Source organism: Phoca vitulina, unplaced genomic scaffold (assembly GCF_004348235.1).
Source record: "Phoca vitulina isolate PV1807 unplaced genomic scaffold, GSC_HSeal_1.0 scaffold31, whole genome shotgun sequence".
Classification (NCBI taxonomy): Eukaryota; Metazoa; Chordata; class Mammalia; order Carnivora; family Phocidae; genus Phoca; species Phoca vitulina.
In genome coordinates this window covers 7860848-7888294 of record NW_022589734.1, presented here as the reverse complement: position 1 = coordinate 7888294, position 27447 = coordinate 7860848, and the positions used below count along the sequence as shown (strand labels likewise).

Sequence of the window (27447 nt, the reverse complement as noted above, 5' to 3'; positions counted from 1 at the left end):
AGGAGTCAGGCAGGCAGCAGAGAAAAGCACCTAGCCTCCAATCCTCTCCTTCCCGCGAAAGCAGAACCCGAACCTTCCACTCCTCTATTGGATACTGCACCTTTGCAAGGAATGTTTTTTAGCGGGCCGAGCAAAAATCATTACCCGGAGTAGTCTGGGCAAATGACTCCCACAGTTTGGCCAAGTTAAGGCTAGTTTTCAATGAATCCGTAAAACAACAACTCTCTTAGCATTTGGGCCTCTCCGTTTTATTGCCTAGTCAACATCCCCCCAAAATGTACATGCACATCATACTCACATTTGCAAACCACAGAGGTATCGAATGCGATCACTGAATGCCAAAACATGAAGAGGAAAAGCCAACAGCCGGACAAGAATGTCTGCACCAGAGCCCGGGCTGCTCGGTCTAACAGGCGGGACACTAACTGCCTGCAGCCCCTCCACCTCTGCTCTGCTTTCCAACTTACTGTCCCCTGCCTGCACCCCATTCTAGAAGGCCCGGGGGCTCCTTCCCTGGTGGCCCAGCGGGCAGCAGGAGGCAAGGCCCCGAGGAAGGCACTTTCTCTGTCCCCCACCTGCCCCTGCCAAGTCCCAGGCTTGCCCAGAAAGCCCCAGGGACAGGGCTGAGTGGGAAGAGCCAGCACCGGGCTTTGGGGCCGGCACTCGCAGTGCTAAGCCACTCCCGTCCCCAAATCCAGAGAAGGGGCGCCATCCAGGGTGATGCCCCCAGCCACGGGCAGCTTCCTCCCATCTTCTCGAAGACATTTCAAAAAAGGGGCAGAATCGGGAAAGGAAGTGAAAGGAGGCCCAGGTGCCACAGTGGCTCTATCTTTCCCCCTCCCTAGCATTTCTATCAAGTTTCTGTTTCACTGCCCCTTTGTCTACGGGGTATGGGCACGTTTTTAATGAAATTCTGTGGGAAACACAACAGGTTTGATTAATGACGCATCGTTACAAGCTACCTGAAAATAAAGCACTCTTGACAACATCAGGTTCAGAACTCAATCCATTTTGAATAAAGATACATATAGTCTGTTCATAGAGTTAAATGTCTTTAGAGACTGTTATTCACTACTTGGTGCACTCTTATGCCTAAAAAATCATCTCTCCTCCTGGTCAAAAAGTAAGGTAAGTTGAGAGAAAACATTACTTCTGTATTCCTAAATTGACTATGCATTTGTAACCCCTCCTCAAATAACATCTCTTACGAAAGGCTTAGTTACTATTCTCTCCGTATTGCCAAGTCATTGAAACCTGAAGCAAACTACTTCGAAATAAACTCAACTAAAATCCTTAAGTTATCATTTATAACTCAGTTCTGTTTTCTTTTTTTTTTTTTAAAGATCGTTCCTAACAGCTAGAAAAAAAAGACAAGAGAAGGTGCTGATGGCAGTCCCCTTTCCAATCCAACCTCTCTCAGAATCAGAATGGTAAAATTGCTTTGGAATTCTGGAAATTATGTTTGGAGGGTTTTTTCCCAGGAAACCTTTGTGAGGTCATTGTTCATCAAAAGTAACCACCGCGTCCTGGGGAAGCATCACCGCGGCTGCGTGCACCTGTCACTGAGTTCAGGCGACTCTAGCCACATGCCACCTCAAGTCCACCTAAGGAAAGTAGTTCTTCCTGCCTCCTTTGTAAAAATCCAGTTTTATTATCTGCAGAAAATCCACACCACACAAGTCTTTTCTGGGCAGTCGCCAACCCTGCTCTTTCCCAGGCTCAGTGGATGTGGGCTGGTTGTACACCCTCTTTTGCGAAGACACTCCTGAGGATTCCCTGGAGCAACCTGAAAAGGCTATATAGGCTTGAAATGAAGATTCCACTCGACATTTTTTGAAAATGCACAGATAGCACATAAACCTGAAATAATACCTGCTCCTGGCCCTAACTCCTAGAAAAACCTCGGGATGATTTTCCTCCCGATCAGACAGCGATATCAGGAAGGACACAGCTGCTTCTACCGGCATTTGGGGAGTGAAGCAGGCAAGGACTTTGCTGTCCAAGCCCAAGAAGAGTGTTTTAAGAGGCATCACCACTGAACAATTACTAAGCCACTAACACCCTCATTTTAAAGAGAAGAAAATGGAACCTCAGGAGCATGGAGATAGGTTTTTGAGGAAGGTCTCACTCCACTGGCAGGTCCTCTGGGTGCTGCTTGGCCTTCAAGAACCTTTCAGGATACGCAGAATTTCCCTAGTTTTATCGTCCTTCCCCTGGATATGAAAGGACAATGATGTCTAGCCTCACAAAGCCTTCTCTGTTTGCTTCTATTGATTAAAAAGAAAGAAAACACTGCCTGGGAGCATCATTAAGTCACCTACTAAGCGTATGTATAATAAAGGAAAGAGATTCTGCCCATTTTAGAAATGGAGAAACTGAGGTATACAGTGTCCTCTCTTTCCTTCAACCATAATCAAGGCTGGGCTGGGTGTAGAACCTGACTAGTCACCTAGCCAACAAATCCAGCCCTCTCTCTAGTAGATCATATGAAATTAATTAAAAGGGCTACGGGAGATATGCCATAAGGTCTGTTGAAGTATTTCAGATTCAATTTACTCTTCCAACAACATTCCTTCCTTTAAAATAATGACAACTAGGCTGGGTTGGCACCTCCGGAAGCTTCAGGAGTGAGCAGGTGGAATGAAATGCATCCTCCTAACCTGCCATAGAATGGCCCCCAGATCTTCCACCTACACAGTTGTTCCTGGAGTTGGGGACTTGCCCTTCAGGACTGATCTAATTGTTAATTTCCTAATCTTAGACCTTAGAGTTATTCATATGTAGGCTCTATCTTCCTCTAGGGCAGGTGCCTCCAGGGAGCTATTTCAGGGGGTCCACTTATTCATATGCTCATTAAGCATCTACAAACCAAGTAAATCATACACATGTATGTACTATTATTTGGTAAGGGTATGAAGATTGTAATTAAGATAAATTAAGATAAATTCCACGAACCCTGTTGTTTTTAGGAATTTTTTTTTTAAGAGTCTCTCTCTTTTTAAGATTTTATTTATTCATTTGAGACGCAGAGAGAGAGAGAGAGACAGAAGAGAGCAAGCGCACAAGCAGGGGGAGAGGGAGAGGGAGAAGCAGACTCCCTGCTGAGCTGGAGTCAATCCCAGGACCCTGAGATCATGACCGGAGCCGAAGGCAGATGCTTAACCATCTGAGCCACCCCGGCGCCCCTGTTTTTAGGAACTTTTTGTCAGAGCCTGCCAAGAATCTATAATTAAAATTATGCTTGCTCTAGAAAAAGTTTTTACATTAAAACAGGTCCTTATATTGGAAAAAATTGGGAATAACTGCTCTAAAATATCCAAATAACATGACATTGATGAAAGCAAAATACCCAGTTAAAAACACAACCACAGGTAAATTACATGTCACATCATATGGAACATTCATAATACAATGTCCTATATAGGATGGAAAACATCTTCTTCTCAAGACACTTTGACCCTTTAGAAGGATTTTTTGACACTACATCAAAAACTAATAATGTAATATATGGTGATTAACATAACATAATAAAAATTTTTAAAAAAGGATTTTTTGAACTGCTCAATGTTTTTCATCAGCGGACTAACTTGTTTAGAGTAATAACAGATCAGACACTAATCAAAAAATAAATATATTTTGTTCTGTTTAGTGTTTTCCTCTTTAGAATAAATCAATTTCTGATTAATTTACAGTAAAAATTTTTAATCCTAGATTGGTTTCATTTAACCTAGGAAGATAACCCTCCCTCCTTTCACAAGGTGAATGCCCAGGGAATGCTAAATAATGAAAACATTAGCCTTTGGCCCTCCCACCAAATTATGCCACATCAGAATAATGTGATTTTCATGTCAAAGAATATTTAAATACATCAGCAAATACTGATCATATCACATTAAATCTTTAACAGATTGGTGGTATAAAGGCATGTGCAAAACTGGGCTTCTTACTGTCCACAAATGTAATGAATCCCATTTTTATGGTATGTGTATGCATCCACATCAGCCATCTAGAAGGACATATACTAAAGTTATTTCTAACTCAGGAAAATAAGTAATTTTACTTTCTTTTCCTTTGCACTTTACCAGATTTTTCCTCCTTTTTGTTCATGTAGACGTTTCTATGGTGAGTAGGAGTTAAATGGGCAACAAAACAACACAAATCTAATGGGGAAAACCAATTTTTTAAGATTTAGGAATATTTCCTTTGCAATCTGAGTGACAGGATGCCAGGAGGTTTTATGTTCTTTACACTCCCTCATATTATTTACAGTAAATACAAACATTTTATAAATGAGAAATGTTTACATAGTACTGTGATTCTCAGTCACTGGCTCTTGATCAATCTACTCACTAACATCTTTAGCAGGAGTAATGGCGGCTCCCACATAAGCGTTCAGACAATCCCACCGAGGACAAATCTCTGGGAGTCCAGACCTGGCGGGGTTGCTGACGTTGTAAAGAACCTAACACGCAAGCCCGAGTTTCCCCCGGCCCTGCCCCTGTATCTCTCCAGGCCTCAGGTTCCTCACCTGTAAATTAAGGGGGTGCAAGGGAAATAACTGGACCATGACCCCTCAGGCCCCTTCCATCCAGTACGACATTCTGACTGGAAACAAAGCAGACATCAATATAATTGAATCAACTCTTGCTAGTCATAGCCCCTTGCCTGGGGTAGATTTAAACTGATTTCACCAATTTTTCTGCTTGTTATGGCTTCACAGAGAGTACAGCAGAGATAGGAACATTCGATTAATAAAATTAAAAGTTTCAGGGGCTAGCAAATTTTCAGCTTTGCTGATGTGCAGAGCAACCCCGCCCCAGATGAAGCCATATGCAGAAGAGCGACTGGAAACAGAGCAAACGCAAAGCCACTCATCCCATATTTACTCTGTGCCAGATACTGGGTAAGTATTTATAGTGTTTCATATCATGCCCTACGATCCCGTGACACAGATCTGATTACTCCCTAAATTTTACGTGTGTAAAAAAGATCTGTTAAAAAAACAAAAGATCTGTGGTGCGAAGAGCAAAAGTTGTTCTTAACTGTGGTGTGTGCCTAGGGGCAAGTCACATAACTCTGCCTCACTGCCCCCCTCCCCAGAATATGCTAACAGAACCCCTGCCTGGTTCATTCATTCATTCACGGAGTACTGACTGAGCACCCAGACCTGCGCGGCACTGTGGTCGGTGCTTGGCATCATGGATGGAGAAAACGGATAAAAGGGACCAAAAAACCCTCGTGGAGCTTAGACTCTAGTATAAGGAAAACACAACCTATGTGCCTAAAACTCTAGTGGGGTACGTGATACACATTAGCTCCCTCTCTTTCCCTTTTAGAAATGCAGAGTGTTAGAAAACAAATCCAAAAGACGCGATCAGCTTTAAGTCGGCCCCAAAGGAGGAATTTCTACTTAAATACAGAAGAGCAAAGATTAAGAGCACGTGTACTGGAGGACACTGGCCGGGGCTCAAATTCTGACTCTGTCACTTAGGGCTGGAGTGACCCCAGGCAAGTGATTTAAATGCTCTCAGCCTCAGCTTCCCCATCTGTAAAATGGAGACAACAATGACCTCACAAGGTCAACACACAGATTAAATGAGACCAAGCACCAAAAGCTGGGGAGCGCAGAGTGTCCTGTATACCACGGGTACCTGGTATGATCAGGACCCTCTCCTCAAACCCCATCTTCTGAACCTGCAAGCTGTGAATAAAGACACCAGCGTGGTACGGCCGTTGTGAGGACTATGGAGACGATGCATGAAAACCAGTTACCCCACTGGCAGCACAGGACGATGGTACGTATCTGCTTCTTCAAAATGACTAGGGACACGAATGGGAAGGGGGCAAGAATGGCATCCCCACGGCCAGAGCTCAAAGGGGAGGCCACATCCAGGTGGGAGCCAGGAGGAGCGCTTTGCTCCGAACACCGGTGCAGAGTGTGTCCCGGGGGGGTGGGCCAGGACAGGGACAGCTCCACCGAATCTGCGTCACGGGGGTGGCATCTGGCGTGTGTGGCTGACGCAGGCCCTGGCTCCCGGCTGCCTCTCTTTCAGGCACCTCCAGCCTCACCCGAGGGCCGAAGAGCAAAGGAAAAGCTGGAAAGGGCTTTAGACTTGGCAGCTTGGCCGGGAAGGGTAAAAATGGTATGGGGGAGTCCTCAGTAAAGCTGCTCCATCCAGACCGCCTTTTCTCCCCCGAGTCAGGGCAGGTGAGAGCATCCCTCTCAGACAACACCACTTTCCCTCTGTCACCAGGAACCACGGAAGACGGCCACAGACTGGAAAACCGGGTTGGCGGGGTGGGGTTGGCAGACTGGCTCAGGTCCCTGGGGCCACAGGCACACAGGCGTTCACAGTGCTCCGGGCCAGGTGTCCACGCACCACAGCTCGGGACACCCATGTGCCAAGAAAGCCTTCCGGCCCCACCTTCAGTAAACCAGTGCTAGTAACATACATACCAATAGGCCAACGTTATAAAGATGATACAGAATTTCAGCGAACAAGCCCTCAAGAGGGACAGAGTAGACCAGAGGAATGTGAAGCGAACCCTTCTCACAAACCAGGTCTCCTGCTGCCCCGGGCACCCTTCCTTCTACCCATCACCCTCCTGAGGGCAGCCCATCTGGAGTTGGTAACTTGGAAGTCAAATATTAAGCCAGAATATGTGATTCAGCTTTTAAACAAATCTATGGCTGTGAAAATGAAGCCTCCCTGTGTGTAGACATCACGCCAATGGCTGTGGGCACTGCAGAGATCCTGTGCACCGCTTGTGCAGCGCGCACCAGCTGACACGGGACGCACTCTCTGCCTCAGGCCACAAGGGAACAGCGAAGCGAGCCACAGAGCCACCCAACGCACAGACACGGCCACGCTCCCCCTTCTGAGGATGTCTCCAAAGTCCAGTCCAACCTGTCATTTCTCTGCTCAAAACCTTAGGACTCCCTCCCCCACACGGAAGGAAAGCTCCAATTCTGTCCTGCCCCACCCCACCCCAGATAGCCCTCCAACTCTACCATCTTCCAGTATGCGGTCCTCAACCCCAAATTATCACCCGAAACTCCAAACCCCACCTGCTCTTTCCTGCCTGGACCTCAGCCCACACTTTGGCTTCTTCTGTTGGCCTTCAGCTTTCCACGGGTACTCGGCCTGGGGTCCACACTGCAGTGCGAATTCCTTTCACAGTGTAAACCAAAGGCAAGAACCACCATGCTCCACCATGCCTCACCCCAGTGCCCTACATGCAGGGAGTTGGCTCAATTAGGGCTATTTCAGGCAAATTTTGAGGCATTCAAATATCCTGTTCCGCTCAAATCCAAGCAAACTGTTCAGGAATCAAGACAAATGAATCAAATCACGGTTCAGAAATGCTGGCTAGGAGCTCTCCAGGTACCAAGGTGTAATGCGATTTTGCGTAACAAAAGAATGTCCCTTAAGACGGTGGAGACGGGCCAGGACAGAAAGCTTCCCAGCAGTCTGACACTAGCTGCATGACCTCAGAAACAGGAGCACCACTAGGCCTCAGCGTCCTGTCCCTAAAAAGAGGGGAATACTACCTCCTCCTCATCCATGGAGGAAAGCACGCGACCACCCGGCACAAGGCTCGGGGCTGACCCAAGGGCACTCCCTCCCGAACCAGCACTCTGACTGTCACACAAGCAGGAGGAAAGTGCCTCCCACCCCGTTCCCCTGCTGATCCCCCAAAGCCCCACTAGAGTGGACCAGGACCCCACTTCCTCCAGCTCACATCTAGTGCAAATGAGAGAACAAGTTCAGAAACAAAACCAAACACAGGAGGTGGCCCACAGCTCACATCATCGTGACCTAGAAAATCAGTTTTAGGTGACAGAAATTATTAACGTTAAGATCTGTGCTGTGTCCCATCTCCCGAATCGAGGGGGCCTCCCCACATTTTTCTCAGCCCTCTTAACTCCCTCAGTCCAGGAGTACTGGCTTTGAAATGTATCAAGCCACACATACAAAATTGGACATGTCCTCCCCAGAGGGCGGAAGACTTTGAAACCTACGAGTAAAGGCAATATCGTGTCCTTACTACAGTGAATAAACCACTGATGGTCTTTGGGGCCTGCTATCTGACTTCCTACACACACGCGCGCGCGTGCACGCACACGGGGTTGGGGGTTGTTAACCCTGGGCATCCAGGGCTCCCCGTCCTGGCTGACGTCATCCTCAGACAGGGGGCTGGAATCTGGGCAGGGGGCGGGGAGCAGGAGGGGCAGAGCCGCTACCTGTGTGAGTGCACATGCTCCCGTGAGCAGGACCCACTAGCCCACCCTGCTTAGGCGGCTTTCTCCTTAGGAACAGTTTCCAACAGCAGCTCTCAGCCCCCGAAACCCTCACCCCCAGGTCATCCGGGACTGCACAGTAGCTAGCCCTCAGCCTGCTCCCTCTCCCAGCCCATTCACTCCCAGCCGACCAACTGGTGATTATAGTTATAGCCTAAATAGTCCCCTCTGACTCCCAGGGTCTAATTCCGCTACCTGATAAGCTTAAATAAGCACCTGTGAGTAAAACACAACTGAGGGAGTTGACACATCGCTGGCCTGGGTTCTATCTGCTGAAACAGGGATCCCACCACTCTCCGATCATTTCAGCCTTCAGAGGGCAACCCGCACCACACCCTGGGCAGAAAAATCTCACGGGGGTGAGAGGGGGTGGGGGCGGGGATCAATTATTCTATTAAATGCGGCACCAAATTCCAAGTTCATTCTGCACTTTGCAGGACATGTCTCCTCCACTGCCCCTTTCTAGAGGGTTAGCAGTCTTCCTTCTCTAAGACAAGCCGCTCACATCATGGCCCCGCTTCGAAGCATGTGATGGCTACCACTGCCCACACACCCTAGCCCGTCTGTTTTTCCAGAAATCCCATCTCAACACCTGTCTCATGCCTAACTCAGCTCAACACCCCCAACCCTCTCCTCCAGCCACGCTCCACTTCCTGCCCTACCCCGGCTCCAAAGAAACCCCGTCCTTCTGTACTCTGGGGGGCTGGGACTGAACACAGTTCTTCTGCCTAGAAGTGAGTCCCTCCCCCCAACCCCCTTGGTTCTCCGCATGGCCAGCACTTCACATCTGAAGACATCACTTCCTCTTTCCCCCACCACTTCCCACTCCCGGGTGCTCTGCCTGCCCCGGGGCCCCTGCCGGCTGGGATGCACTGGTGAGTGTTAGGGCGTGTTTTACTCATCCTTGCACCCCCGGAGCCTAGTACCCGGGGAAAGTGTCCCAGAAGGGATTCCCATTCCTGAGGCGGGGAAGCTGATGGTGGTATCCTACAGAGGAGAAAAGGAGCACAGAATGCTGGTCTCCCAATCCAGAGTTCTTGTCACTACTCTTCTCCTGGAACTCAAATTACCACGGGCAAAATGAGGAGGATGATGAGGATGGTAGCAGTAAACAGAAGATAGCTTGGTTATAACTGAGCTGGTGGCACACAAGGCTGAAATTTCCTATTTGTTACCAATTTCAAAACAATCCTTCTCCACAGACCCACCGGAAACAGGAAACAAACCATCAAGGGCTCATTGCAATTCAAGATCTGCCCGTTCCCACAACTTGCTCAGGCACCCCCCAAAAAGGGCAGGATCAATGCACAATGGTGACCTCCATCCCAAAAACATCCAAAGGGAGACAGAACATCCTTCTATCACTGCCCTCCAGTCCACAGGGCTCCCGCTGCTTAAAAAGCAAAGCAACAAAAGAACGATACCTCCCAATGGCTACCTCCCTTCAATATGGACAAATTTTAGGATCAGGTCAATAATTAGATCAATTGCCGCACCCACTTCACTAGTTACCACAGATCCCCAGGCCTCTTAGGTCACTGGTCCTGAACCCCAACACCTTGAGGCAAAATACTGAATTTATATATTAAATGACAACCCATTATAACATAAAACAACAAGGGACCTGTTTTCAAGGCACCGGCCCTTGAAATAAAAACCCAAAGGAACACAACTGATTATAGAGCTGACGGTTTCCAGGCTCTTCCAAAGTGGCCCACATACTACTCTTACCTTGAAGCAGAGCTCCAGAACTTTCAGTGAGGTTGAAAGTGGGTGTCCACAAGAAAGAGACTGAGAGACAGGCACGCACCCCACGATCCACCACACGGAGGACCAGCCGAAGCCCCAAGTCCAAGCCCGGGACTCTTTCATTTTGGGGGCATCCCTCACCATGTGAAAGACAACCTCCGATCCACTGGAACCTCTCTGCTGGAGACCTGGGGGAAATTTTACCTTCCAGAAAGGTCTGTTGAGGGCTTCACCCCTGGGTCTTTGCTACAGTGCCGGCCCGAGGCTCTGGGGACAGCCACTTCCCTCCAGCTGATCTGTGAACCAACACCACCTCTGCAAGCCTCTCACTCCAGCAATCACACATCTCCCCTCCTGATCTTCCACCGAAGTCATGGTCTATCAAACTCATCTCGTCAAACACTGGATAACCTGCTATTCCCAGACGCCAGCAACGCTGTCACGTGCCTGTTCTTATACACGCTTCCCTCGACGGGCACCAAAGGGCTCTGCACATGGCAGGTTTCAGGGGATATTTACTTGATGAATATATTTTGTCATCATGGGAGGCTGCTGAGCAGTGGCTACAAGCGTGGGTTCTGGACTCAGGCTGCCCAGTTTGATCCCCACTAGCTGGTGGCCACTCTGGGTCTCCATTTCCTCATCTGAAAATGAGGGTAACTGACCTACATCATCAGGTCAAAGAGTCTTTGTGAGGCATGAATGAGACGATCCGTGTCAAGAATTGAGGATAACAGTTACTGTACATGCTCAATAAAGGTTAGCTGTTGTCACTGCGGCTCCCAGTACCCACGCTGAGTGTTTTCCCACATGAAAAGCCTAACCATCAAAAAAGGGTGAAAATTAAAGTGGAAGGACTTGAGATTTTTGTTATCAGATTGGAGTCATCGATTAAGTCTAGCAAGGGCAGAAGAGAAACTGAAAGACTTAACTTCTGGTTTAGCTGATTTAAAGCAAACACAGGCAGGGCCCTGACTAGTGATGTTTCTCACCAAAGGTGGTCTCTAAACCCAAATGCGGTCTACTGAACTTATTTAAATGCACCCTAGGTAGACTCCTCTGTACTATGAATGACCACATCCCAGTTCCTGCTGTCTAAGGGTGCACTGCTCTGTATGCAGCTTTCTGGAGAGACATGAGCTACTAGCAGACCCCCCAGGGATGGTCAGCTGGGAGTGCTTCCAAACTTCCAGGGACTATCAAGATGACAATGACCCAAAGCGCCAGGCTGCTCTGATCACATTCTCCAAATATAATGATTTGACCACACTCCCTCCCCCAGACATATACAACCCCCCCACGCTTTTTCTTGAGGATACCACAGCATGGATCGTGACCACACACCCTCTCCTCTCCGGTGGACTGATAAAAAGCAAGCTTCAACCCACATGCCATGATCATCACCCACGTCAACATCAAGCACAGCTCAGAAAAGGAAACAAGAACAACAATGAAAATGAGAAGAGGTGTAACCACCCGAGTTCTCGGTGCTTAGGGTGCTTACTGCCATGAAGCGACCACGTGCACCTGGGACTCACCCACCTCCAAGGCAGAGCGACCACTTCCGTGCAGCACCTATCCCAACGCCACATTCTTCCCAAGACAACAATGGCCCTGCCTTCACAACGAAGGGGCATGTCACAGACAGCCTGGAGAACATCCCACGGCCTGGCCTTCCTTCTAGCGGTGTGAAACTCTCTGAAGAAAGCTCATTAAAATGCCAAAGCATGTATCTCTTTGTTAACTTGTTTCACTAACCTCTTCAGGAGCTTTACATAAAATATATTAAACTTTCATCCACTTAATCTTAACACAGCAGATGGTCTAATATAGCCAGAAAGTGGCCACATAGGGGACATTCCAACACCCCAACACCTAGGGAACCTAACACCGCCGAGCCCTTCAACGAGGGGCAGCTGGATGCAAATACACAACTGTTTGAAGAAAAATAAACTGCCCAAGAGATAGTGTGCGTGGTCACCACTGTCTGCAGTTACGGAAGGGTTATCCAAAAGTGAGATTATGTGTGTTTGTCACCAGGTTATCGGCCACTGGATATACTACTGACAGCTATTTTGGATATCCATCACAAGGCCACTACCTAGTAAGCTGTATTTGCAACAAACGTCTTGTGAGACCCCCAAATCCACACCTCACCGTGAGGCTGGAAGACTGAGTTGTTTGCATAGTACCTGAAGATTCCAATTTTCAAAAAAACATGCTTACACCCAGGTTTTAAAGTTTTCAGCATCTCCTGACCAAGCTATGTCAATTAGAAAGAAGTGAAACAGGGCAAGGTCTTTGTGGAGTTTCTTTTTTCTTTCCTTTTTTTTTTAAAACCCTAACTGCTTCATCTTATCAAATACAGGGCTGGGATAAAGTGTGGTGTCTGTTCTAATGGGACTGATGGTCTCAGTGATGCTGAAACACCCAAGCTGCTGAGCAAGAGATGGAAAATCATGCTGATCCCAACGTGGGCGAACAACAGCACTATCGGGGGCCCCATGGGATGTTAGGGTTACCCTGGTCAGGATCAATACCATAAAAGAGAAGCATCTTTGGGACACGCCAGGGCTCACCTGAGGCTCTGATGAGTCATTTGTATAACGTCAGAGAAAGCATTACCCCAATTTGGGAGCATTGCTAATGCTTTCTTGCGAGATCACCTTCAGGGATGGGGTCCCAGCTCACACACAAGGGGATGGCTGTGCAGGCAGGTGAGGCATATAGCGCCCCCCTCAGGAAGCAGGACTTTCCAGCGCAAGAGAAAGTAAGTGAGGGTGGCACTCAGGGACGCAGCTCTGAGGGTGAGACCATAAGAGGCAGCGTGCCTGCACTCCGGCTTCTAGTTTTTACCAACTCAGTGGAAAACACGTCACTTTCTATCTTGTTCCACAAAGATTTGTTTGCGTTGAGAAAAAAAAAAAGTTAATTAACGCAGTAAAAACCCAAGGTCTGCCTCGGGGGGGAGCAAGGCTGCCATCGTCAGAGGTGTTCAAATACAGGCTAGACAATCGCTCAGTGGGGACAAGCTCCATTCCTTGTGGCAGGGATTAAATCCTTTCCTTTGACACCCACAGATCTAGCGTAAAGCCCAGCGCACATAGATACAGCAGCAAGTTTTGTTTACTGAATGAACTTTGTTTTCACAGATTACCGGTCCAGCAAAATGCTGATGGAGTTCTGAGACACGCAGGGCGTCAGGTGACCCCTGAGAAACGAAGAAATACGTTGGAAAATCCGGTCGTGAAGGAGTCCTGACACTCCTAAGTCAAAGGCTCGGGCAGTTTTGAGAGTCCTACCTCGGTTCGCACCCAAAGCGTCCTCCCCCGAGCCTCACGCTCACAAGTCAAACACATCAAGCATCACTAAACCAAGCAGAAACTTAAATGCTCTCAAGATTTCGTTGTAGATCTCATCTGAAAAGCATTCAGAAGCTCGGGTCATCTACAAGAAAATCTGCCATCTCCTTTTGGTATCAGGAAATTAAAAGGAAAGAAGGAAGAGGAGGGAAGGAGGAAGCTAGTCGTCTGTTTCCTTTTCTCACCTTTTTTTTTTTTTTTTTTTAACATAGTTGTACTTTTCATGCTTTTTGCCAGGCCAGGCGTGTATGTTTTACCAATTAAAACAGTACAAGTAAAGAAGATGCTGTAAGTATTAAAAACCGTAAAAATCCCTCTTTAAGGAACAGGGGACATACCGTGTTTACAAACCTTGCTTTATCCAGCATGCTAATCTCAGCGAAAGGCACCCCCACTCGCCCACTACAAAAGCCAGAGACCTGGAAGCCATCTCTCCCTCTCCCTCGCCATACTACCCCACCCAGGAGCCGATCCTTCCAGCCACTTAGATCTCTATCAAAGCCTTCCAGGCTCCCCACCTCTACGGCCACCATATCCAAGCTACCGCTGGTTTTCAAAATTTTGAAAAAAAAAAAAGGCTTCTACGGGATCTTGCAAACGGAAGGCAAAATAGTAGTTTCCTTGTCGTCTAGTCTATTCTCCACTCTGAGCAGGAATAATCTTTGAAAATGCAAATCTCATCATGCCATTCCTTGGCCTAACACCCTTTAAGGTCCTAAGACAAATTCCAAATACCTGTGGGCTGCAATCAATGTGCTGAAGCCCCCTACCTACCTCACTGGGCTGTCATTCATTTCTTCTGTGTCTTTTTTCCCTACACACACACACACACACACACACACACACACACACACACGCTGCGTGTCTCTCGATTCAGTGGGCACACACCCCCTTCCCCTCCAACCTCAGGGCCTTTATATAAGCTGTTCTCCAACACACTTTCCTTCCCTCCACGCATCCTTCATATATGAGCTCCACGGGATGCCTTCCCTGACCTGCCTCCCAGTATCCTTTATCCTCACCCCCACACACAGAGGCTAAACTTTATATGTTCCTGTTCTACACTCCACTGTTAGCACTTGGCACCAAAGTACATGACTTAGTGGTTGAATTCACATTCAACCACTGTACTTGACCACCATTTCACAATGGTGAAAACACCATTCGGGTGTTTTCCAACCTCCATGAAGCTATCAACTGTCTCTTTCTCCTACTAGCACTCTTGGTGTTTATTGCAGCCTTCACATAGCATATATTCAAATACTAAATAAAAATCAAATAAAGATCTGTAAATGTAAAAAAAATTTTAAGAATATGCGGTTGGCAAATGTGGGGGTGAAAAACTGTTTTCTGAAAGCAGATGGGATCTGATATTGACCCCAACATGATATTTTAGGAAAAGGGGCTTGTGAAGCTTCACTGAGTTCTTGAACAACAAATAGTTCTCAGAAACCTTATTTTCATGATTTAAATACAAAGTTTAGAGATGTACAAGGTAAGCCTCTTTTAAATTATACTCAGTTTAAAATTTTAAGAAGAACAGTTTAATCCAACACAGGATTAACTAACCAAGTCATGGGAAACCTGCTTGAGATGTTCACTAATATAATTATAATTATATAATTATCCCTCAAAACAACAATTAAAAGCCCTAAAGTGGAAGAGAAATGACTTTTAAGAAATCTGTTTTCCACAGTAGAAAGGAAAATATACAAGCCTCCTCAGAAATACAACAGAGTTAGACTATTAGATCTGAGTGTATCTGCTAGATCTGAGCCTAAACTCTAGTTATCAGGGAAGCACAACAGGACTATTTAAAGGTAGGAATATATTTTTAATCAGCTAGGATTTCATCTTGTATAAAGGATATCAAGGCCTTCCACTATGCAGTTCTAAGAAATTTTTTTAGTACCAAAGGGTCCATAAGCAAAACACTTCTCTCTGTGACCCTATCTTTCTGGTATCTCCACTATTTCTGAAGCTATACATACCTCTTTTAAAAGAAACTTAAACAATTTGAGATGATTTTGTGTATTCAGAAGTGGGTTTTTCTTTTTTTTTAAATAATAAAGGAAGCTCCCCTAAAACAGTGGGAGAGTCTTAGCTTCCACTGTAAACAGTGAAATGATTTTTTTAATAATAAAGGAAGCTCCCCTAAAACAGTTGGAGTGTCTTAGCTGCCCTAAAACAGTGAAATGATTCTCTCTGTAAGTATGATCTATAATCAACTTCTATCAAGTACAGATATTGCACACACACACACATACACACACAAATAAAGCAAGATCTGTGCTCTGTAGGTTTCTGGTTTGGTATTTTGTTTTAAATCCAAGGAGTAACGGAAAAAAGAAAAGTTAAATTATACACAGACCAACACTCCTATTAACTCATACCACTAATGAAACAAAAATCTAACTAAGCAGAGAAAATGGGCCCACACGTTGGAGCTCTGAAATGATTTTGGTCTTTGATCTGTGTGCCCATCTCTCCTATTTAATATAAACTTCAAACCGAGAGCCATGAAAAGTGGTTATAATTAGTAAGGGCCCCAGTGAGACAGCTTTTAGTGCAATCAGGCATTAACAACGATTTTTTTTCTCTTTAATTTCGAGTAAATTAAGCTGAGCAAAGTTTTATTTTAAAATTTCTGTAATTTGAAATTCTTTTCCACCAGCGTGCACTTAACACCAAGTCTCTGCATGATGGGTGTGCTAAAAACTCAAGTTTACTTTTGTTTTCTCTCAATCTGTACTGATTATTTAGGACTTAGCTACTAAATTATATGTGCTCTTCTCCAAAAACAGGCTGCACTTCTCCAAAAACTCTTGCTTTTGTATTAGAAAATGGATCCAAGTGACCTACTATGCAATTCTTGAGCTAGGTACAGAAGGTGGAAAAATAAGAGTCAAAGTCCCTCCCTGTTCCTGGGGTGGGGAAAACATGTCAACAGGTAAATTACGACAGACTGGACAGATGGGGGTAAGAGTTACTCTGGATGGAGAAGCGGATTCTCCCTTCAAGAGGTGGCTTCTAAGAGTGGTCTCAAAAGAAGATCCAAGACACGCCGTTCGCTATAAGTGAATGGGGAAAGCCTGAGTGAACACAAGTGAACACAGAGACGGTCAGAAACCATTTAGTGCGTCAGCGACGCAGAGAAGTGGCAGGAGCTGAAACTAGTAAGACAGTCTGGAAGCTGATGATGAAGGTCCTCGGGTGCCAAGCTGAGGAGTTTGGATTTCTTCCTGTAGACAACAGGGAGCCAAGAGATGTTTTTCACCAGGCAAACACCATGCACAGCTTGAATTTCTGAGCAGAGTGGAGGATGAGCTGGAACAGGGAAACACGGGTGGCGGGAAGCTAACTGAGGAGGTGTTTGCGACATGATGAGGACCTGAGGTCAGGGGTCTTGCGGAGCCGATACCAGAGTCCCACTGGAGAGAAGTCTCCGGGAGGGTCTGCTCACTGAACTTCAGGACTGAGACAGACACAAGCAAGGATGGCAAAGCGCTTCCTGGTCGGAAGACTGGGCGGACGGTGCATTTCAGACCACCTTCTAGAAGGGAGGGAGGGGACTTTTATTTCTACAAGTTACCTCTGGGGCACCTGCAGGAGAGCTGGGTGACAAAAGGTCCGGGCTTGGGAAAAGCTGTAAATGGAGAGAGAGGGCAGGGAGCTGCCGGATTATAGGCTAGAGGAGAGGGCAGAAAAGCACTAGAATCCACGGCTCCTGTTACTCGGGACAGGATGGCCAAGGTGGCTTCAGAGCAGGTCCCTGAGCAAAAGCAGCACAAACAGATGTGCACAGATGCTTACTGTCTACCCACAGGTTTAGGATGTAAAAAAAAAAGCTACCTTCGAGAGCCACATGTTTATCTAAGGTCAGTGGGAGCCCAGGCCATCCTAGGGGCAGTCAGCCCTTCCCTTTCTGGAATTCACTCTCCCTCTCTTCCTGCCTCCTTCTCAGCTCCTCACCTCCTGCCCCTGTGACACAGGCCTGGGGGGGAGGGGGGGAGGGGGGAGGACTGGGGACACAGAACAAGGGTAAGGTAAGTGGCACCTATGGCTTCAAGATCACTCCTGTCCCTATCCTAGACCTTTCTGGGCCTGAGGAAATTCAGTTTCAAGTTCATACACCACGTTCTGTTTCTTTAAATCAACTACCTTTTCACGTATGTGAGATCCAGGAGTCCTGAGAACATAAAAGTAACCACTGTGTCTTCCCCCACGTTCCTTCCCCATCCCTGCCAGCCACCCCTCAAGAGGAGATGTATGGACAGAAGACCGGTTCCCAAACGCTGCCCTGTAAAAAGGGTGGATAGTTATGTAAGAATTTTGCAAAAACTTGACAAAACAAAACAAAGGGAGACTTCTTTTGCACTTACAAGTGCAAAAACATGGACTGTCAAGCAAGTAAAGGCTAATTCAAACACTTGGGGTGGGGGGGGAGAGATACACTCCACATAACTTAAAACATGAGGGAGAACTGGCAGATGACAGCACCAGAGCGAGTTTCCCAATAACTGAAGAAGTGACTCGGAACAGCTTCCCGGTGCCAACGAATCTGGTTTGTTTTAGGAGCAGATGAGTTCTAGAACTTTTATTTACTATGGGGTTTTTAAATATATTTAACGCCACTTAATGTTTGCCCCAACCCTGAATTTTCTGTGAAACCCTGAATGTGCCAACCGTGGTATCTTACAGGCATGTAATGGGAGCTCACTTGCTTTATGAAATTTCAGATCTGCAAAGAGATCACGTGCAATCCACGGAGTACACCCAGGCTACTTGCACATAGGACACAGGCCACGACTACCGTACCTTTAAAGCAGGCTTTGTCAACCTCCACCTACTGACGTTCTGGACCGGGTAATTCTTTGTTGTGAGGCCAGCCGGTGCATTGTGGGATGGGTAGCAGCATCCCAGGCCTCTACCCACTGGAGGGCTGTAGCGCCCCCCCCCCCCCCAGCAGGGCAATCAAAAATGTCTCCAGACATTGCCAAATGCCCCTGGGGGCAAACCGCCAACTCTGAGAACCATGCTTTAAAGGGGGAGTCCAAAGCTTATGAGGACGTGCCTTGTCCTTAAAATCCACCCCGAAGTGAACTTCATTAAGAAAAATTGACTGGTTCTGTTTGTCTCTCGGCACCCAAAGCAAAGAAAGTGCTGCATTTCCTCAAGTGGAACATAAACCCCTAGGCGAATTTTGCCTCAAGTCCTGGAGTTGTGCACAATTCTGGAAAGGAAATCCAGAGTGGATACCCACAAAGCTTCCTGAGCTCAAAATATACCACTTTCTTCCATATATAGATTTTGAGTTTCTGGAACATTTATTATCCTTACAACAATTCCAGGAGGTAGAAAACCTACTGAAAAAAAAAAAAAAAAGCGTATAATCACATTCATCAACAGAGATGTGCCAAAGGCTAAAAAGTTGCTTTTTAATTGCCTTGCATCTTCAAATTCAACACAGAATTATTGTGAAAAGGATCTGGTCTCATTTAAAACACACAGACAGGCACATATTTAAGGCTCAGTGTTCTGAGGCTAAGCAGACTTTAAAAAGTAGGTGTCGTATGGAGCTAGACTGGGATTAGGCTTATTACCAGCCAGAGTGGAAACTGGCGCAGCTGTAAAATGGGTTCATATACCCGCCTAACCCTCGCTGTTTCTCTTGCTCTGAGGATAAAATCCGAATCTCTGTTCAAGGCCTTCACAAAAGCAGGGTGAAGACTTTGCCAAAGGTACACTCTCATGAAAGCTGAAATTTTAAAACTCATTAGGCCACTAAGCCTCAAACATTCTTTGGACCATCCGACCCCACTGGCCTCTGAAAAAGGGGGGAAAAAAGAGATACTAAGCAAGCCAGGGGAAAAACAAATAGAGCCATTTAAAAGCTTTATCTAATTACCCCCACTGAGACTTTTTCGCTGCAGTCTGGCCGGCGGACAAAGAAATGGGGGTGGGGGGGTGTTCCCTGGGTTGTCTCTACCTTATCAGGACCACCCGCCCTCAGCGAGTCTGAAAGGCCTCAGGTGAATCCTGCAAGAGCAGGAAGCACCCAGTCTCCCCAGTCTTGGGGACTTTACAGAGGCTTTCAAATTCTCTTAGCATTACTTGCTTGAATCACACTGAGCAAACATCTCCACCCTCTCCCACTTCTTTTGTCTGAAGCACCTATTCAACAGGCCACCACCTTCACTGATGGGCCGACGGGCTCCCCTGTACCCTGGAGTACCATCAGAAACAAGATGCACCAGGAACTGAAAGGAACAGCTCCTTGAGCCCTCCTCCCAGGCTTCCCTTGGTCTCCACCAACCCACAGGGAGCAGTCTCTGGCTCTACTCCACACTGGCTTCCCTTCAAGCGAACGGAGAACACCCCGAAGGTGACCAGAGACCCCGAGACCGCCACAGTCAGCGGCACTGTCCCACAGGGCAGCCCACGTAAAAAGTCTGTCTCCCTGACCGCCCCCCCCCCACCTTCCTTGTTCTGCTACCTCAGTCGTGGTGAAAACACAGCAGATGGTTTTCCTCTCTATTCTGCCTTCTATGGGAGTGGGGAAATTAAAAATAAGTGATGCATTTCAGAAAGCACATCGTGTGCCTCCCTCTGTGTTTCATATGGTACACCTTTTACCTCTGATTTATGGGGAGGCCCCCCTGGGGCGTGGAAATCACAATCTGACCCCTGCTTTTTGAAGAGGGCCCTGCCTCTTTCTACGCAAAATCACTAAGTCTGAGAGAGAAAGCGAGAATGAGAACTCATGCACCCTGCCCCCTCCCAAAGAACCCACCCAGTTTCTTCATTGTATTTGGATATAAAAAAATGTTACTCAACTTTGCTTGTTCAGTAGGTCAGATGTACAGAAGCAACTCTGAGACGGGGAAACCTCTAAATGAGCAGGCTTGCCTTTCAACCAAGAGATGATGCTTCCCAACCATGGCTTTAGTTAATTAAGACTGCAACCATTTTATCTCACTGTACAACTTCAAGATCCTTACACCTACTCACAGCAGAAATGTTAGGTAAATCACACTTTTTATTTTTATTTATTTATTTTTTTTTACATTTGGTCACCCTTCCAAAGATACTCCAAATCTAATACAATTATTTTCAAAAAGGTATGAAAAACTGGGCTGAGTAAACTAAGATGGGGAGGTGGAGTCCTATCAAAGCCTAATCTAATCTCAGGCAAGGGGGAAGACGACGATTGTCCTGTTATCAGGAGGGACTATATTGCATACTTTCTACTGATACTATATTACATTTCTATCTTTTGAATGCAAATCTGTTTAATAAAGAGTAATGGAAGACATCACTTTGTGGATGAGCTAGATTTTCCAAAACAAACTAACCAATCCGCTCTGAATAAATGATCTAAGGTGATGTTGCGCACGTATATCCTCAGGAAGGGGAGGTTTAACCTGAACACATGGGTATCAGACAAGAAGTCCGCCCAGAGGAGCTGCCATCTGACACCAGAGTTGGTCAGAGAGCATGAACTTCAATTAAAAGACACTTACAAAAAGAGAGATTATTTAAATATGATAACAAAAACAAAACAAACTTAACAGCCTACCTTCCCAGGTCAGAGGACATGGAGGATTCAGAAATTAATTAAATCTAGTAAATAATGTAAAACAGGGAAGGACTCCCTTTCAAAAATGCTTCGGTTAATTTTAGCATCCTTCTGTTTAGCTGCTTAGCAACCCTTATCCTATGACCTTTTAAGCACCACCTACTTTTCAGAAGGATAATGAATAGAAACATCAAAAGGATTCACTTCTGACTGTTTCTAGTGAGCACGTTTAACCAATTTTTGTAGAAGTTAAATTTATATTAATTATATCATACAAAACCCTAAAAGAGTAGAATTTTTTTAACATCATTAACCAGGAATTTTCCTTTGCTGAAGGTAATAAATGATGTTAACAACTGAGCATAAAGACAGCAAGCAAAGATTCCCAAACTGACCTTAGGAAGTGGATCAACACAGCAGTTTAAAATTGAAGAGTAAAAATGCAAGCCACATCATGGCAACTAGCTGCTGCCTGACGAGACAGCAGATAAACCAATAAACAACTCGATCAGATGCCCACTGACAGGGGAGGTTTGTTTTCCTTCTTCAACATTCTATACCTGGGTTGGATGCAAATAAGATCTCAGGAGTCTGCCTGAAGATATCTAAAATAAAAGACCCTTCAATCAAAAGGTCACTTGTTGGATGATGTAAATAGTTAGGAATGGATGCACCACCTGTGCTAGCTGAGTCAGACCCATCTTCCCCATCACAGAACAAACACTTGTCTGCCATAAGGGCTGAGGCTCTGAATTTCTGATGAGAAACTAAGTAGTCATCTAGAAAACCCCAGAGAATGATGTGCCATGTAACAGTAAGCATCAGCAGCATGTACCATGTAACCGGCAAATCCTTTAAAAACAAAACATCCCAAAATGCAACCTGCTTAGCAGTATTTTTAAGAATGATAAAACAGTGCAAGTTCATTAACAACCTAAAATGGAGCACAAGCTAAACAAATAACCAAATCAAAGGGCTCTCCCTTTCTTTTGTAAAAGTGGGGGTGGGTGGGAGAGAAGGTGTTTTTTCACACATTTAAAACTTGATAAAAGACATTCAAATGTTTAATTCATCAGTGTAACCAAAGCTCAAAACACATCAAAGCAGGATCCATCGGCGGGTACCCAGAAAGGTCCCTCCAAAATGCAGAGGTAAAACACAAACAAACAAACAAACAACAACAACAACAACAAAAAAACCCCTAACATTAGTGGTTCACCGTTGCATAAATTTTTGGGAAGACTAATTTCGAACCCATTTCTTCAAAAGTTCTGTGTGACTCTTGAAGGAAGCACAGAACTAAATGTTTAAGAAAAGGGAAAAAGAAAAAAAAGTTTCTGCCAGGACTCCAGCCTCTAACTTAGACTTCCGGGTTACACTGTGTCTCAGAACCATACCTGCCCACCCGAAGAAGCACCAGGTCTAGAGGATGCTTTTAAGGGCTATGGGGAGAAGAAGAAAAAAAACCAAGAACAACCCTAAAACTAACAAAAACCATTCTCTGCTCTGCAGTTCCCTTTTCTCCACCTTCCACTAAAACTAAACTTATTTCAGAACACACTCATGCGCATGCACAGACCACTTCATGTCTAAAAGAAAAAAAGATCTCAAAAATATGGGATGCACATTAGCAACTCAGCCTTTGCAGAAATCATCTCAAGTCTCCTCTTCGAGACCGAAATACCTCGCTATTTCCAGCATCCCTATCCAACAGACAATCTTTATTTCCATTGACTTTTTAAAAGGCTAGGCTTAAATCTAAACTCTAAAACAAGCACGAGGCTTAATTTTTCTACTGATGAAAACCCTCAGACAGGTTTCTCAGCGTACCAAAAAAAGTTATATTTTTTATTCACCCTGCTATCTCTCGGCACCACCACCACCACCACCATCCCCCCAAAAAAGAAGAAGAAAAAACTCCAAAGTGCCCCGAATGTGTGCTGCTGCTGGCTCTGAAGCCGTGTAGAATTTCGTAATGGAATGTGAACTGCTCGTCCGGATCTGGGCTCACGTTCTATCTTCTAACCAGTAAGGAGCGAGGGAGGGCAAATCTGCTGAGCAAGGAGAAATACTTTCCTCCTCTTTTATAACCCATCACGGATGCACCGCGGACGCTGGACGCGAGCTGCACGCGGCGCCTGTCAACCGGCCCGCCCGCTGGCCGGTCCCCGCGACCCCCGGGTCCTCGTGTCCCCTGCGCCCCTCCTCTCCCCGGGGCCGCCCCCGCCCCCCCCCCCGCCCGCCCGAAAAAGAAAGTGGCCCCGCAGAGAAGTGGGCTCCGCCACCGCGTCCCGCACTCACGCGCCTGGCCCGGCCCCGCGAGCGGCCGGGGAGCGAGTCACCACATCCTCGACGCGACCCTCGGCCCCTTCCAGAAAACACGCCGCTTCCCAGGGAGGGGGCCGGCGACGGGAAGGACCTCCCCTGCTCCTTAGCAACCATTAAGGTCGCAGTTTCCTAAGAGACCGCGAGTGGGGAGGGGGCGCCGGGGGCCGGGCCCGAGGCCGGGTTGGCGGGGGGGGCCGCACTAGGTCCCCTGCCCCTCGACGCCGGCCCTCCCCCCCCCACCCCCGCCCCGGCTCCGCGCTGCGAGCCGGGATGGGAGGAGGAAGGGAAGCCCCAGAACTCGGGAAAAATTGGTCCAGCGGGCGGCGGACAAAAGTTTCCGAGCGCGCTCCACAGCTGGGCGGCGAAGCGGGCCCGGCGGCCGGCCCCGCCTCGGATGCTCCCGGCCTCCTTCCTGTGCTCGTGACGGCGCCGGGTGCCGAGGTTCCCCCCCCCCCCCGCGATGCAGGCTCCGCTCCACACCGCTGGCTCCCACGAAAACACGTACACCGCCAACGGAAGGGCAAGGGAACAATACGCGCGGACACGGCTCCGGCCCCCTCCTCCCCCGGTCACCCGGGGGCGGTGGTCGGCGTGACCCCTAGCCTGGAGCCGGGAACGGGGGAGGGCGCAGCGTTGCCCGCGGCCCCCTCCCGGCCGGCGCCGTCCGCCGGGGAGGATCAAAGTCCGCGGAGCAGGGCGCGGCGGATGCTCCCACCGCGCAGCCCCGAGCGGGCACCCCCGAGCGAGCACCCCAGGCGGGCACCCCCGGATACCTTGCGGCGGCGGGCGGGCGCCGTCATCTCCGCGCTTCTCGGCCCGAGAGGGACTCGAAAGTATGTAGGAGAAAAGTTTCCCCTCCCACATGGGGGGGAGGATGTCGGGGGAGAGAGGGCGGAAGATGGAGAGCAGCGCTGGGAAGATGTTTCTGGCCGGCGGTGCGCGCACCATCCGAGTCCCGGCGGTGCTGGTTAAAAATAAATTCCGCGGCGGGCGCGGAGGCGCGGGTCGGGCCGGATTCCTGCGCTCGGACGGCTAATATGGATGCGCATCAGGTCCTGGCGGCGGGGCGCTGCGGCGGCCGCGGCGGCTCGCGCTGGGAGCTGGTTGGCAGAGCCGGCAGCTCGGGAAGGGGAAAAGGAGCGGAGGAAGGGGAGGAGGAGGAGGAGGAGGGGGAGGAGGGGAGGAGGAGGAGGAGCGGCCCGGCGCGCAGCCCGAGGGGAGAGGGCTGCCCAGCTCATCCCCGGCCGGCCCCACCGCCCGGAGCGCACGTAGCGCGGCGTGGGGCGCTCGGGTCCTCGGCTCCGGGAAACGCCGAGTTTAAAAAGTACAACGCGCTCTGCACACTTCACCCTCCCCATCCCCAAAAGTTCTTTAAAAGGTCGCTCCCGCTCAGCCCTAGACATCTCGCTGCCACCCGAGTACCGGGAGCCAGAACCCCGGGCGCGTACTTACGGCCCGGCAGGGCTCTTGGCTCCCAGGCATGATGCAGTGGGCACCGGTGGGCTTCAGGGAGAGAAAGAGGAGAGATGCAAACTTGTTCCGGAAAAGGAATCAAAATGGCGTTTCTGGATGTGCAAAGTTCATCAACTCCGCAGTCACTTCCCCTCCTCCTCTTCTCCCACAGGGAGGGAGGTGGGCGAGGAGCTGGCGACCCCGGCGCCCCAGCCGTCGTCCCGGCCCCCGCCTCGGCCCCCCGCCCCGCTTCCTCGCCCGCACGCTCGGAGACTCGCTCTCCCCCTCTCACCCTGATAAGTAGACACATCACGTGTTGCTCCTGCGAGTCTCCTGGGGACGTGTTACTGAGCGGCGGCGGCGGCGGCGGCTCGGGCTGGGGAGTGGGGGGGCCCGCGGTACCCGCGGGTCCCCACCGCCGCCCCCGCCCCGATTTTAGCTAGGCGACCGCAGTTTCCATCCCGGGATGGATGGAGGTGGAGGCCCCCACCCCACCCCCACCGCAGCCCCAGGTTTGCCCCCACGCCCTCCGCAGGCGCCCCGGGCCAGGGGAGGGCCGGGCCGCCCCAGGGGAAGGGTCTCGGCCGCCGCAGCTGAGCGCGATCGCGATCAGCCCAGCGCTCGCCGGCCGGCCACCCTCTTGGACCACCGCGCCCCCTCCCCTCCAGCCCCTCACTTGCGGGCAACTCCCCGCCCCCGGCTTTCCATCACTTCACTCCAGGGTTTGTTTCGCTATTTTAACGGAGGAGACTGAGAGGCAGCGATGCCCGGGAGGCGCGAGAGGGGCGCCCCGGAGGCCGGGGGGTGGGGGTGGGGGCGTGGGGGTCGGGTTCCCTGGCCCGGCACCGCCCCGCTCGGTCTCGGAGGCAAACGGGAGGGTGAGCCCCACCCGCTCCGTTCCCTCTCCACGCGGTCCTCGCTCTGCATCCAGGTGGGGCGAGTAGATGATGGGGCAGGAGATTAAGGAACCAGCGCTTCACCCCGCCCCCAACTTAGGGCTGTTTCTCTCCCAGGGCCCGGTCCTTCTAGCTCTGGGGCTGCCGCCCGGGAGGGAGCGTGTTCTCCGTCCAACAAATTCAAAGCTCACTCGCCTTTTGTCACCTTCCCTTCCCCATACTCCACAACTGATGCTTAAGCGGGGGCTGCCTCGCCCCCAAGGGGCTGAGGATGGCACAGGCTCCTACCGCCCCTGTGTCCCCACCCCGCGACGGCACTGCTGATGCTGTGTCATCCACGTCGCCCTCCGAGGCACCAGGGAAGCCACACGCAATATCTCTTTCTTTCAGAGGGCTCCTGTTTCAACTCTGAAACGCAGGGGCCCTCCTTGGAGCTGCCTGTTCTCCATCCCCAAGGCGGCTGCCACCAGCTTCGGCGTGGCTTAGGCGGCCCAAGTTATCACGGAGCCCCAGAGAAACCAGGCCCGGACTGCTCTTCCTCCAACAAGCAGCTGACATGTTTCCCACTGTTAATACTTCTCCTACCAGGGTTCGGCGAGGGGCCTTTGGAAACATCTTTAGACAGATAGGGGATGATTGTGGTTTTGGAAAATAAACACCACCCACTCCCCCAGTTTCTGAGGATAAATGTGCCTCCTAAATAGTTGTAGAGAATACTGCAGTAGAATTAAGCGTTGGAGAGGAGTTAGTAAGATGATGTTACAGGTACAGAAAGCTGGCTACTCTCTACTATGACCTTTGACCCCGGCTCTACCACACCAACTTTGCCCTACAAAGTTGTAAGTGCAATCACGGCCCTCTAATTTGTGGCCTTCCACAAGGGACCTTCCACAGGACCAGTGGCACTCCGGTTTTCAGGGCTACAGATAGGAAAGAAGTGTCTATGTAGGTATGGATGAAATTAATGGATTCTGGCCAAGACAGAACTTTATAGAACAAAGCAAACGCAGTTGGACCATTACCTCTGACGGGAGATAAGTAAGCTAAACCACTGCCCAAGAGGGAACCGATTCAGCTGCTTATTTCTCTGACGTCCAGAATCATCAACATTAAGTTTTCAGAACCTGTTACGTTTCCCAGGGTTGACTGTTTACTGAGGAAAACTAGTCAGAGAAACTTCAGCACTTGCATTTTCCTATGCCTCCCTGCTACTCCCACCCCATGTCCCCAAGTGTGTTATCAAGTGCTTTTGTGAAGGCAGGCCTGCCGGAGGAGGAGGGAATGGGCAGGTCTCTAAGCAGGAGTAATATAGTTCACATGCTCACCACAGAATTGGTGGCTGGAGCTTCTGAGTCGTAATGTGGTCCGGGCAGAAGGCAAAAGAAGGGCCAGGTAGGGAATGCTAGTTTATTTAGTTGCCTTGCCTCGAGATTCAAGAATTATCAGCCATTCCTGGTCTCCCCGGCAAGTGGTAGGTTTGGAATAGGAACAACATCAGAGTTGGAATTTTGCTTGTAATTTTAGCTTATTCTGTAAAATACACTGAAACTTGCAAAGCTACATGAATTTTCATGACAAATCACCACCTTTATAATGTCATCCAGATAATACTGGCAACTAAAAAGAGAGAAAACCGTTTAGAAGTAACTTTTAAAAAACTGAATTCTAGGGGTGCCTGGCTGGCTGGCTCAGTCGGTAGAGCATGTGACTCTTGATCTCAGGGTCATGAGTTCAAGCCCCACGTCGGGCATGGAGTCCTACTTTAAAAAAATAAATAAA

General features: G+C 48.7%; 1 protein-coding gene across 1 annotated transcript in view; it reads right to left on the bottom strand.

Annotated features, from left to right (window-relative positions):
• The window catches only part of RREB1 (ras responsive element binding protein 1), a 127647-nt gene extending 102603 nt beyond the window's left edge, over positions 1 to 25044 (bottom strand). Inside the window, exon 1 of the mRNA XM_032424673.1 lies at positions 24773 to 25044. The gene's annotated coding sequence lies outside the window, so the exon portion shown is untranslated. The remainder of the gene's footprint in view (positions 1 to 24772) is intronic.
• Positions 25045 to 27447: the final 2403 nt, after the last annotated feature.